At 40.4% G+C, this 14,781-nt stretch overlaps 1 protein-coding gene and 1 long non-coding RNA gene across 3 annotated transcripts in view; both read left to right on the plus strand.

Annotated features, from left to right (window-relative positions):
- LOC135219322 (transforming growth factor beta regulator 1-like) overlaps nucleotides 1-14,781 on the plus strand; it is a gene marked incomplete in the record, with an annotated part of 249,284 nt that overhangs the window by 137,340 nt on the left and 97,163 nt on the right.
- Nucleotides 8,047-9,445, plus strand: LOC135219323 (uncharacterized). Its single transcript, XR_010315410.1, has 2 exons — nucleotides 8,047-9,002; nucleotides 9,374-9,445. It is a non-coding gene; the product is annotated as an uncharacterized LOC135219323 (long non-coding RNA).

Here is a 14,781-nt window from a genome sequence, read left to right on the forward strand (position 1 = left end):
TGTACACATGCGAGTCTCTGTCCATTTAAAAACAGATCTGGGTCTGGATGAACCCCTCTGATACGGCAAAAATGCATAACAACTGTTTTGGCAGAGGAAAATTTAAAACCATGCTCAGCTGCCCAACTGTTAACTTATTTATTACCAACTGGAGTTTTCGCTCTGCAACAGACATTTTAGATGCAGCACACGAAATAGATAAATCATCAACAAACATTGTTGACATTACATCTTTTGGAATTTTTGAGGCTATCCCATTTATGGCTAAGGCAAACAGAGTGACACTTAACACACTTCCTGTGGTACTCCTTCCTCTTGTTCTTTCAAATTAGACAGAGTACTACCTACTCTGACTTTAAAATAACGGTTTTTTAAAAACACTTTAATAAAAGTGGTAGTTCTCCACGCAGACCAATTTCATGCAAGACTTTCATAATTCCATGCCTCCAGGTAGTATCATACGCCTTTTCTAGGTCAAAGTGGGAAAACCGCCACATAATGCTGCTTGGAAGCAAATGCCTGACAAATTGCATTCTCCAAACGTATCAATACATCTGTGCAAGAATGCATACGGCGAAAGCCACACTGAGATGATGATATAATCTTCTTTGATTCTAAAAACCATACCAACCTAAAATTTACCATTTTTTCCATAAGTTTACAAAAAACAGGAAGTTAAAGCTATTGGTCTATAGCTTGTAGGGACAGATGAATCTTTCCCTGGGCTTAACAAAGGGTAAAACTGTTGCTATTTCCCAAACACTAGGGTAACCACTCTCCTTAAAAATTCTATTAATAATACTTAAAATAAAAAATTATGTTTCCTTTGAAGTATCTTGATCATTTCATATAAAATTTCATCAGGTCCAGGTGCAGTGTTTTTACTGTTACCAAGAGCAAATAAAAATTCCTCCATGGTAAAAGGCATATTATATGAGTCAGATTTAAAAGAGGTAAAATCAATTGTTTCAGACTCTGCTAACACTCTCTCCCTGTAGAATGGAGAATTTTTCATCCCTACTTGATATCATTGCAAAATGTTCTGCAAAAACATTGCTTACAGCCTTTGAGTCTGTTATAAAGTCACCGTTTACTTTTAAAACTGGAAGGGGACTAGGATTGTACTTTCCTGCTATTTTCTTAATAACTGTCCAGATCTTGCTCATAGGTGTTTTCCAGGTAATTGTTGATATAAAAAGTGCCCATGATTCTCGTCTCGCATGCTTTATTTGCCATCTGAATTTGGCTCGAGCCTTTTTAAAGGAGATCAAGTAGCATTCACAGCGTGTCTTCTGTCCTAGTATAAGCTGCTCTCATGGCTTTTTATGTCTATTTTGCATTGAACATTCCACCATGGAACAGGCGTTCCGATGCAATTTTTCCACTGGTTTTTGGGATTGCCTTTTCCTGCTGCAAACGTAAAAAAATCATTGTTAAATAGAACACTGCTTCTCCTATTGTTGCATATCTTTTGCATCTAGTTCAGTATAACTGAGTTCCTCGAAAAGGGGCCAATTTGCTTTATTGGTACACCACCTAGGCATTCTGTATACTGGCTCATATTTCTCAGTTCTGATGACAATTGGAAAATGATCACTGCCGTATAGATCTTCCAATACCTCCCAGTTGAAGTCAATGAATGTATCAGAACTGGTGATAGATAAGTCAATACATGAAAATGCACCAGTCTGAATGTGAAAATGGGTGGGTTTTTCAGTATTTAAAAGGGTCATATCTGAATTTTCTATTGATGATAAGATAAGCTTTCCTCTTTGATTTGTTAAAATGTCACCCCAAAGTTCATGTCGACCATTAAAGTCTCCCAATATCAGAAATGGTCGGGGTAGCTGTTCATACAAGTGTGTAACTGTCGTTCAAGTATTGGGTTATTAGGAGGGAGATACAATGAACAAATTGTTGTGTAAGTCTTTTTTTAAGTGAATTTTGACAGCTACAGCTTGTAATTGAGTTTGCAACTGTATTTTTGAGTGAGCAATATCTCGTCTTACAAGAAGAGCACTTCCACCCGAATTTCCCTGTATAGGGAATTGGGAGTGGAATGCAAAAAACTCTTTAGGAGTAAGCATTTTGTTGTTGCTTAGCATAGTCTCTTGTAGTGCTAAGCATACTGGATTATAAGTATTAATCAAAACATAGTAGCTCTTCATATTTGGCGCGAAGTCCCTGGCAGTTCCATTGTAGTATAGCAGAGAAAGTACCTATTTTCTAGAGGATGATCCCCTGTCCAAGATCGTTTTATTAGGTTTTTTCTTCGAAGATGACATCTGAGTTTTGTGACGGACTTTTGGTACAGTTCCAGATGTCGAAGGAGTACTTAGAGGGTCATTTGAATGTACCAAGTGATCACTTATGATGGTATTTGAAACAGCAGTATCTTTAGTATTATCTTCGACCCTTGCAGTATCTGGTTTATCATTTCAGCTAGTCTAATTTTATTGTCTAAACCAAGCTGAACTGAGTTTAACAATTTGTTTGCCTTAGGTTCTACATTTGTTGCTGCTGTGTTGTATGATAAGATAGTGGGATATGACTCATTATTTTCCATTAATTCCGATGTTCTATGAGGGTCAGCTGAACCACAGGATGGTGAAGGTTTACTCATTTTTTGTTTTGAATCAACTTTTCTACGGATGTATCTCCTTTTCTTCTCAAGGTGCTTGACTTTTGATTCAGGCATTGTTACAGACTCTTCACTTAAAGCCCTCTTGTTGACAATTTTTTCCAGCATCCATTTTTTCTTCTTTATCTTCATTACACTTTTTGAGATTCAATTTCTTTTGTCTTTCCTCATTCCTTTTACTGCATCTACAAATGACTTCTCGGGTGTTGAATTTCTGCAAAGTCTTTTGTCTTGCTTCTTTAAAGGTAATGCGCTCTTGAGTCTTGATACAAAGTGTTTCTTTTTCAATGAGATATTTGATACATGATTTATGCTTTGGATAGGACTGAGGGAGGTATAGTCAGTTCTTCCTCATTGACTAGTGATCAGTCTTAAGCCTGGTCTGACCCTGGAGCAGGTTAGGTTGGAAGGTCCATCCTTTTCATCACAAGAGGCCTTAGCTATGGAGACCACTGAGGCTTCCATCTTCCAGACTGTCTCCTGGCTGGACTTGGGGTCCACTGCGATAGCCAGGATTGCTTCGGATAGGACTGAGGGAGGTATAGTCAGTTCTTCCTCACTGACTAGGCTATTTCATATATGGCCCACCTTAGTGCAACCTTGTGGGCCAACCAGCTCCTGGACAGGAGAGACACAGCACTGTCGAAGGTGGTGGGGTCAGTGGACTCTGAGTCTTTGTCATTTCTCAGGAATAGGGACCTCCTTGATTCTCAGTTTCTATACCCTAAGATTGAGTTGGAAGATATGATCGACTGGCGACGGGCAGATACTAAAGATAGGCTAGTCCATCAAGGCACCAACCTATATTGCATTTACAAGTGTAATTTCCTTTAGTTATGTCAAGCTGAAATATGACAAACTTTACCAGTGCATAGAATCCATAATGTCAACATCATCTTAACATATACAGCATATTAAATAGAATAATACATAATAATTGCTATTGCCTTTCACTGCAGAGGAAAATTGGCAGCAAGCCATGGGATGTATGTGAAATATATTCATCTTCACTCAAACATGTCCATTACATTTGAATAGGTGTGCCATCCTGTATGTGAAGTTATTATTCATTCCATAAGATCTACCTCACCAAAGTAGAAATAAATATTTTTACTAGAACCTACCCTGACTCACATCCGTAGGTTTCCTTTTCAAGACAGTTGGTTTAGGCTTCTTACCATCCCAGTTTTCAACACTTCCACTTCCCAAAATGAGGTAATTGTTGCTCTGTTAAAAAAAAAAAAAAATTAACACAACATATGAACCCCATCTAGTAACTGTTTTACAGTAAATAACAAGAAATAATAAAACGTGCATTTCTATACTTGCTTTTGAACAAGGACAAGATCTTGTGATACGTATGTCCAATTGCACAATAGAATATTTTAGAGAATGGCCAAAAATGTTCTCTGTTTAGTCATTCTGTAACCTAAACTGTGATTTATTTAAAAAGAGGGCAAAAAAAATTATAAAGAAAGAGTAAAAGTGAACTGTAAAGTAAAAATATCACTAAGAACAAGATCACAAAAATAACTACAAAGTAGCCCCTGTTAAATTATTATTACACCACCTGAATCAGAATATCAAACTTAACTAGGTAACTTGAGAATCGTACCAGAATTTGATTAAGATTCAAAGAATCGATCATTAGCCAAGTGCCGTAACACCAAAACGCTGTTAACCGATGCCGCCATTAACCGGAGACTATAGTAGTAGTTAAACTCTTCGTACCTGTAAATTCCCACTGTTTCCCATATGTATTACTAACTGTAAAATGAAAATGGGACTACTTGAATACTGTAAGAGAGAAAATGGCTGTTCCTGAATATAAAGGGAACTTGATTAGTTCTCACTTGTAGTTGTAAGCCATATATTTTCTAAGGGTAATGTTGGAAGAAGACTGAAATTAAACACTGTAGTATTAGTGTTTTAGGATGACAGTTTAAGATATAGTACTTGGTGTAGGACGACTGTTTAAGATATAAGCAAATTACCCTTAACATTATAGTCCTAACCTTCTGCCTTGTTATTTGACCTGGACTGGTCTTGCTTCTGCAAGTCAGAGGAGATATTACTTCCTCATATGGAAATTACTGGTGGACTTTATTTTAAGTAACCCTAATATCTCTAAATTTAGAAAATGATATTTTTACAATAAAATAAGGTTTCACATATACTTACCAAAGAAACTACAAAGCTGTAAGCTTTCTTACCTGGCAGTCGAAATTCAAATTTCCTGGCGGTGGCGACGCTGCCATCATACGTGTAGGTCAAGGGTGTCAAACTCAAATCCTTTCGAGGGTCAATTATGCACTTGGTTATGGTCTCCAGGGCCATCAAAGATTTGGTAATTACTTATTGCCAGCAATTAAAATAAGAAATAAATTAATAAATTATTGTCATATGAATGAAAGGTAAAACTTATTATGTCTCGTTTTAACAGTTTAGTAACTTTAGTTAAATTTTGCTCAGTTACTTTGCTCAGTTCTAACAGTTATAGTAGCTCAAGGTGAAAAATCTCTTGGCACCTCGTGGGCCACTTAAGACCATCCCGCGGGCCACATTGGCCCGCCGACCATGAGTTTGACACCCCTGGTGTAGGTGATATAGGTCCCACCCATTTTTGGGAATACTAGGTACTGCTGAGTTAACTATTGTCAATTCGTTGAGGAGCAACGTCCATCTGTGGGGAGGAGGGAGGGCTCTAATTATGTAATTGTTTGGTAAGTATATGTGAAATCTTATTTTATTATAAACATATCATTTTCACATAAGTGACTTACCAAACAACTACAAAGTTGGATCCCCATTACTACTCAGAAGGTGGGTATATGGATAGCTTGTGAAAAGACAACAATAATATGCTCACATTATATAATGTTTGGAGTATCTTACCTTGTGAGAGAGCAACTGCAGGTGAATACCGCCTCGTGTTGGCGCTCTCATCACCTGTAGGAGACATGGCACTAATGGCTAGGGTTGTCCCTACTAATGGTGGGATTTTGTAACCATGGAGGTTCACCGATGGTTAGCAAAAAATCTAAATTTTGCCCTTGCCCTGGGCAAAGACCATGCAATCCACAAAACCATCTCCTACACTAAAAACAACCATCACCATAACCCTAACCATAAAAAACTGGAGAGTACTCGGGTACAAAGTACCCGTAGGCTTCCCAATTACTCAACAACCTTACAATACAAGACGAGGTGATAGTAGAGGGAAAGAGGTCACCCTATGCGTCCTCTCCCAACATCATGCCCGCTGCCGACAACAGTCCCAATCTATAACACTTTTCATACACAGTTTCTATCTCCTTCAAGTAATGTGATGAGAAAACCGATTTCGATCTCCAGAACGCCATTTGTAGTATGGAGGATAGATACATATTATGCCTAAATGCTAAGGAAGTCACCACTACACGAATTTCGTGCACCTTCACTTTCAGAATATGAAGAGTTTGATCTTGCATTTGAGCATGAGCTTCCAAAGTCAACTCCTCAAGATGAACAAAATCGCTTCTTCGAGAGAGGACAAGAGGGTCTCTCACTGAGCACCAGAGTTGATTAGAGTTTCTCTTAACATTTCTGTCCTAAGCAGGTAGTGTCTAATGGCTCTGACAGGACTTAACTTATGTACCTCATCTTCTGCTCCCACTATGTCTGTTAAGCTTTTAAATACAAAAGAGAGAGCCAAGGATTTGATGGATCCTCATTCTTTGCAAGGAATTCTCTTATGTAGGAGCACACTCTAGGCGAAACCTACTTCTTTACTAATTGCCTGCATTTCACTTACTCTGCCCGCAGTAGCTAAAGCTACTATAAACAGTGTTTTCTTCGTTATATTTCTTAATGACGAAACATTTAGAGGAGGCTTGAACTGAGGATGGAAATCCATCTTAGCACAAAACATCCAATTTCTAGTCCCCTCCCAAGGCTTAACTACTTTTGAGGAGTCAAAAGATTGAATAAGATTGCTAATATCTTGATTGTTCGAGATGTTGAGGCCTCTAAGTTTAAAGACTGACCCTATAGCCCTTAATAACAGGAAATCTGTATAAACAGGTCTTAGAAGAAGAGATGTGATGTTGTCTGCACCACAACCTAAAAACTCTCCACTTCAACTGGTAGACCTTGGCAGAAGAGCTTCTTCTACAACTTGCAATAGCTTCCGACGCTCTTCACTAAAAGCCTTTTGCTCCGACAAGACCCCTGATGGTCTGAATCCTGTCAGGGCCAGAGCGGACAATCCTTGGTGATACCGGTCAAAGTGGGGTTGTTTCAGCAGATATGGACCTTGGGGAAGGTGCCTGGGGAAGTCCACTAGGAGCTTGAGCAAGTCGTCGGAACCATTCTTTCCTGGGCAAGAATGGGGCAACTAGAGCCATCAACACATTCTGATAGTTCCTCGCTGGACGAGTGGTTTTCACGCTCGGCTGCCAATCCGATGGTCCAAAGTTTGATTCTCAGCTCGGCCAATGCGGAATCAGAGGAATTTATTTCTGGTGATAGAAATTCATTTCTCGATATAATGTAGTTCGGATCTCACAATAAGCTGTAGGTCCCATTGCTAGGTGGCCAATTGGTTCCTAGCCACGTAAAAATATCTAATCCTTCGGGCCAGCCCTAGGAGAGCTGTTAATCAGCTCAGCGGTCTGGTAAAACTAAGATATACTACTTAACACTTCTGATGTGACTGAAGCTTGTTGATGATTTCTCTTATCCTGAAGGAGGGAAATACATATACGTCGAGTCCTGTCCAATCCAGCAGCATTGCATCTGTTCTCCACGCTAGCTGATCTGGCACCGGTGAACAGAAAATCAGGAGACAATTGTTCCTTGATGTGGCGAAGAGATCTATCGTTGGCTTCCCCAATACCTTCCATAGATCAGAAAAACTCTTGTTCAGAGTCCATTCAGTCGACAGGACATAATTACGAGTGGCTCAGTTCGTCTGCTAACACGTTCATTCTTCCTTGAACGAACCTTGGAAACCATGCTGTGGTGTTTTCAGCATAAATCGCTACCTTTCTTCCCGCTGCTAAAGAAGTGAATGCTTGTAAACCTAAAAGAATCGCCTTCAATTCTTTCACATTCAATTCTTGCTCTGTCCAAAAACCTGTGACTTTCTTGTCTCCGAGTAGAGCTCCCCATCCCTTGTCCAATGCATCTGTAGTGGGAGGATCTTTGGGCGTCTCGCTGACTGCATCAAAAGGTCATTAGTCGACTTCTTTTCCAGGTACAACACCACCTACTGAACGGTCTCTTCTGGGAACAGGTGGGACTTACACAGGGGAGAGAATATCAATGCTGATTTCTGGTTTGTCGTAACTCTTCTGGACACAAAAGAGCACCACAGTTTCCTTTTTGAGTACTCCCAAAGTGAAGAGTGCGGCTAGCTCAACCGATCCATCTCTCACCGCTTTGTCCTGTGTTAAGCTAGTCCAATGAATACTCCTCTTCCAGGGACTGACACTCTATCTCCCTGGCTAAAGCTGAGATGATCCAATCTAGGAAGCTAAAAACTTCAATCACCTAGAACAAGTTCTGCATCAGGTGACCTAAGGGACCGCCCGTCAAAAATGACGAAATATTTTGAAAAAAGTCGATTTCTAGTGAATCAACCATCGAATACTTCATGGTCATGGCAATCTACTCTCGAAGTTTCAGAGCAATATATTGATTCTAACTATTTTTCTACAATATTTTGCTAAAATAAGTTATTATTTTGACAATCACACTCTTATTTCCCTATTATTAGGTTATACAGCGTATAATATAAATATACAAGGAATTATATACGTATACATATATCATGAATAAAAATAATGTTTAGCAACTCGTCCACTGCTATACGGTAGCGAGTAGGCGAAGGAGCTTTGGAAGTCAGTGCCTTGAAGGCTATCGTAGCAGACGGTCGTCTGCGTCGTCTGCTCGCGTGACGTTTCTTGTGTTTCGTCTGCTACTGTCACCGTTCATCGGGCGATTTTTTAGATTGATCTGGATTCTCTACACTGCAAATCATTTCTGCAATGCCCAGGAAGAAAGGCTACATCAAGAGGATGGCCGAAGCAGTTGAGAAAGCGAGAGAGGTGAAAAGGAGGAAACTGGAAGAGCGACGAGCGTCAGCCATTTTAACTCCACCACCAACAGCTGATCCTCCCCAGCCATCAACGAGCCATATGACCGCCACCACACCACTGCCTCCCTCCACCACTGGTGCTCCAACACAAACTCTCACCAGTTCAATGCGTAGAAAGATCAGTATTAAAAAAAAAAGAAAAAGAAGGTGTACAATAGCTGCTCTGCTGGAGCATACTAGTCGCCGTGGGATGTGTCAACTTTAAATGCCATTTTCTCAAAAGTGAGTTATTGTCCTTTAAACCACTACTTCTTCGTTAGTTTTTATCCGATTTTCACAATTTTTTTTTCATTGTATTTGTCTTTAAAAGTTCTATAACTTGCTCAGAACCAATCTTTGAAAATGTTTCTCTTTCTTTATTTAAAATTACATTATTTACGTAACAGATTTTTATTACAAATTTAAACGCAAAAATAATAACTTTATCCTCTCTAAAGTACAAATTTGTTTTAAGGAGATTGTTGACACACTCTTTAGCTATTAAAATGAGACTAGGTTTTAGCTTCCTATCTCTGATAGTTTTAAAGCAGTAGCAGTTTTTTGGATGCATACGAAAATGCCCTTTTTTATTTTATTCTTCTTTTCTATTGCAGATTTTGCATTCAGCAGATGGGAGAAGAGTCCAGGTATCAAGAATGCCCTAAAATAAAATTTTCAATTAGTTACCATGTGTTTTGTAACCATGTCATTTTTTGCCATGCCCCCCCCTAAGTCAGGTGTGGAGAACATTGCCTTCGCAGCTGAAAAACCTGCTCTTCTATTTGCATCCACTAGACTCGAGAAGTCTCCTTGAGCGAAGAGAAGGCAGGTACTCCCAAGGAAAGAACTCCCGTCGTGTAGAGACGATAGGTCTTATTCTGCAGTTTCGAAAGGGATATTCAAATGAGGCCTTACCTACTCCTGCTTCTTGAACAGCCACTTGTCTGACTCCTTGAATACTTTCTTGGCCGACTGAGAAAGAACTAGTTTCGGCAAGCCTGGAGATGCTGTCTTCCTGTCCTTCACAAACATAGAATGTGGTGACGAAGGTGATCCTAGCTTAAAATAGTCCGGATACATAACAAGTAAAAACTTCAACAAACTGAAGTAAGCCAAGGAAGATTTCGACTCCTGCTCTTGTGCTTCGTCCTCTGATAGAACTGACGACACACCATCTTCCTCTCTTCCAGGGGTAGTCACTTTCTTCAGGAACCCCGTAAGTTCCTGGAGCTGCTGCTTGAAGGGGGCAAACGGAGACTCTTCTCCCAAAGTGCTGGTCTTCGAATCCTCAGAAGTCGATGTCGAAGCAGTAGCTGCTGAGGAGGGGCTCTTAACTGATGAGCGGCTAGTAGGCGAAGTGTTACGAGCTGAAGGAGGCGAACAAGTCGAAACTCCTTTCGACACGCATGAGAGCATGAGTGCTGGTCAGGTCTCTAGCGCCTGTTGCCAGTTGGGAGCATATTTCCTGGAGATGACTGGCAATACTCCTGAAAATCCTGTGCAGGCACAAAACTACAGGATGGTTGGGGACTCCATTTCTCCTTTGACTTCTTTACTGGCGGAGTCGTACAGTCCGCAAAAGCACCATGCCTCTTTAAGGGGCGCAATACTGCATCGTTCCACAATTGTCGTCTCTTATCAGGCGACGGCGCATCCAAATCACACAAAAACTGCACTTCACTCACATTTATGCCTTTCCAGTGGCGTTTAGTCGACACCCATGAGTCAACAGGATCGACGGTGTCGACGACTGCCCATGGGCAAACCCCCCAGTCTCCCTTCAACCTCCGGTATGCCTTCTCCCGGGTGCGGGGGAGCCAGACAGTGACCTTTGTCTTGGGAGAAATGGGGGGGATGGGACAGCCCACCTCCTCAGACACACTGACACTTTGCACAACACTGGGCTTATCACTGACACTCGACTTTTCCACAAACATGCAAATAAATAAACCTAAATCCATTACAGATTTCACTAAAATCTCAAATTTCTTGTCCATTTTGGATTCTAAAATGGCAATGGTGTTAGGATCGGAAGCATGGGCTACCTGGACTGCAGTGATTGGCAATGGAAGTAGGAGGACTATCGATAGGGGAAATGTTGGATAAAAAAGGGGAGGAAAGAAAAGGCTTCCTCATCTCTAAAGGCAAAGGAGTTGTCTCAACATTAATCACACTACCAGCTCTAAGAGCTGCTTTCCTCTTCCTATCTTTCTCCATCTTATCTAAATGAAACTTAAAAGTCCTCCACCCCTGCTCATCTAAATCCTGGCACTCAACACAAGTTAAGTCTCCTTACACTTAATGTGCTTAGAGTGCAGATCGTAAAAAAGCTTAGCCATCCTAGTCTTGCAGCCATTGCTGCAAAACCTAACTGAAGACTAACTGAAGTCCGACATTCTAAGCTAAACTTGTCTACTTAAGGGGGCCGGCCGGCTAATGCCGTTTTTTAACGACAGGACTTTGACATTCATACCACTTAATAAGGTGACTTAGGACATCTCCAAACCGCATATGATTTTCGCCTCTGACCTTCGGTTTTGTGACGCCAGGGCAATTTATCCCGAAAATAACCATTTTTCAAATTCTATCTCCTCCCTTGATATTTAATATTAAGACCTGGGATTACTACCATATATAGACCTAATGTCGACCTCCAATCAAATGGAGAGTTTTTTTCTAAAAGTCATTTTTTTGCTAGATATGAATTTTTCAATATGGTAAAAAAATAAACCCTATAAATCACGAGAAAAAAATTTATAAAAAAAAGACGAAACAAAAATTGGAAAAAAGGGCTCTATTTGATTGTTCTATAATGTCTTTCTGAGTTATATAACAAATTCCAATGTTATAGCTTTAAAACTAAGTGAGGAGATTGACTTGAAGGTCAATAAGTAGTTTTGAGATACGGGCGTTCAAAGTTTTCCTTCGTATTTCTATAAAGACAATTTTAATAAATAATGATTATTATGAAAGGGATTTTGACGTAGGAAAAATCTATTTCCTTAAGTTCATTATTTCTAGGTAAAATTATCCTAAAATTACCAGAGAAAAAATAAAATCAAGAAAATGTCAGTAAAACTGACTCGCTCACTCTATAAAAGAAGTGTCGGTATGGAAATAGGGGCGAGTGGGATCATACCAAGAGTCATTTACATTTAGACCTTCCAACATAAAATCCCCACCTGAGAGAGCTGATACTAAAGGGTGATGCGACCGCTACTACTACTACTACTGACGCCACGCGGAGAGCAGCGCCCCTAGCGGTCATCCTTAATCTATGAACATCTTGTCCTGCAGGGTGGGTAAAAAGAAACAGGGTGGGTTTCATAGGGCGACACGAGCCAATCACCCAGAAATAGATTTTTCCTACGTCAAAATCCCTTGTGTCAGCCTATGAAATAGTACCAGAGAAACAGACAAGATGGAATAAAAGGACAAATGAAACCAAATAGTAAAAGGCTGATATAATATAAGTGAATCAAGACTCATTACAGTATACTAACAAAAGTACTTAAAACTAACTTATACTAAACAATGGTAGGGTAACCATACCATATTAACATAAAGTACTTAAAATTAGCTTATACTAGACATGGTGATACATAATAGTGTAATGGTAAATAGAACAATATACAATGATTCACTAATTTAAATATTTACAAAATATACAAACTCATTGTGTTCTACCCTAGCATAAAAATAAGGGTAGAAACACTGAAGTACATTATATGTACACAATGTGGATGCCCCTAGCAAAAAAATAAGGGGCATTCCACCAATACGATCCTAGCGGCTAAGGCTAGAGTATCACGAAGAGCATGGCAATAGGGTGAGGCATGTTGGACGAGGTAGGTAGAAAGGAGACCTGGATCTATACTACAACTACTGTGCAGTATCAGGAGAAACAATGTTTCCCGCTGCTACTGCTGAAAATTTTAAAGATTCCAAGGACTTCAGGTAATGACGTTTAAAGACTGTCGGTGATTTCCATCCAGTATACTTTTTAAGATCCTCAAAATTCATATGTTGGAAATAATTAATTGAGGTGGCTACTCCTCTGATATCATGTGCTTTAGGAAATGATTCAGGGTTGGCTTGTTTAATGAAATAAAGGATCTGTTGTCTGATTCCTTTCACTGATAAAGTGCCACCTTTTTCTCTCGTAAAGAGAGGACCTGAGGATCTAGAGGATGTACGAGATAGAAAGGCTCTTAAAGTTGATACTGGGCAAAGAGAATGATCTTGCGGAAGTGGGATAACTTTCCAAGGGGCCCACCATGCAAGAGGATCCTCGTTTTTAGCTAAAAAACTGCGATCCGGGGAAAGTAGAACTTCTCCTGAGGGGAGAAATTCTACATGACCCGCATCTCTGGATAGAGCCGACAGTTCTGAAATTCTGGCTCCTGAAGCCAGGCTTAACAAAAATAACGTCTTCCTAAGTAGCATTATGAATGTGCAAGACGAGTTGTCAGTATCTGAGGCTAGTTTGAGGACATCATTCAAGAACCATGAAACTGAAGTAGGCCTTTGAGAAGGTCTAAGTCTAGCACAGGCTTTGGGAATAGATGTAAAGTAAGATTCCGTTAAGTCTATTTGAAAACCCAACTGAAAGATTTTCTTCAAAGCCGATTTATTAGTATTTTTTGGGGAGTAATTGTGCTAGCTGCTAAACCTTTTTCAAATAAGGATCTGAAAAAGGATAGCTAAGTTAACTGTCATGGTTGTAGTGTTTGATTCTTTCAGGAAGGATTGCTAACTTTTTAACAGCTGAGTCATATTGTTCTTATAGTTGACTCTTTTATCTGATTCCAGAAAGAGGATGTTTTGTGGATCAATGTTAGCATCTTTTTTAGCGCAAACTTCATGAAGTCCATAAAGTTAGGGTCTGAAGAATTCCTGAGGAAGCGAACACAGTCCTCATTTGTACTGATTGCGACAGCTTGGGATTGGGAATCCGTTGAGGTCGGAGACCCAATTCCAGAAGCAGAGGATACCAGTTGCTTTTTGGCCAATCTGGAGCGATCAGAGCTACCAGTCCCTTGAAAGTCTTCAGCTTGCTCAGAACTTTCAAAAGAAGATTCACTGGAGGAAAAATGTAGATTTTCTTCCATTGATTCCAGTCCAACGACAGGGCGTCTGTGGCATAAGCCAGAGGGTCCAGGTTGGGGGCCACATAGCAAGGGAGCTTGTGGTTCGCTTGTGAGGCGAAGAGATCTACCTGGAGACCTGGGACTCTCTGGCATATCCACTCGAATGACCTGCCGTCCAGGGACCATTCTGACTCCAGAGGGACTGACCGGGATAGTGCGTCCGCTATCACATTCTTACCCCTGCCAAATGAGTGGCAGAATAGATGCCATTTGTGCTTGTCTGCTAGAGCAAAGATGGCTATCATGACATGATTCACGTGTTTGGATTTGGACCTCCTCTGTTGATGCAATGTACTACCACTGCACTGTCCAAAACTAGTCTTAGATGAGACTTCTTTGGGGAAGGAGTCTCTTCAGAGTAAGAAATACTGCAATTGCCTCCAGAACGTTTATGTGGAGCTGGCGGAATTGAACGGACCAAGTCCCTCCTGGACTTGCTTGAATTGAGAATATCCCCCCCAACCGGACAGGGAGGCATCCGTGTGAATGGTTAACACCGGAAGGGGATATTGAAGGGTACCAATTTGGCAAAGATTCTTCACTTTTGTCCATGGACAGAGCTGATTGCGAAGGATCTGTGGAATTACTGACAACTTGTCCCGAGATTTGACGTTTGCTCTTGATCGCCAAACTACTCGATTTATATCTTTCAGTCTTGCTTTCAGGAGGATGTCTGTCACTGAGGCAAACTGAAGGGAACCTAGGATTCTTTCCTGGTTTCTCCTTGACGCTTGTTTGCTTTTGAGAAATTGCCTCACAGACTTGGCTATTTCTTTCCGTTTTGACCACTGGAATGACAGATTGTGGGAGGATAAATCCCATTGGATTCCTAGCCACTGAAAATAAACGGACTAAGGAGTGAGTCTGGATTT

Source organism: Macrobrachium nipponense, chromosome 1, assembly GCF_015104395.2.
Source record: "Macrobrachium nipponense isolate FS-2020 chromosome 1, ASM1510439v2, whole genome shotgun sequence".
Lineage (NCBI taxonomy): Eukaryota > Metazoa > Arthropoda > Malacostraca > Decapoda > Palaemonidae > Macrobrachium > Macrobrachium nipponense.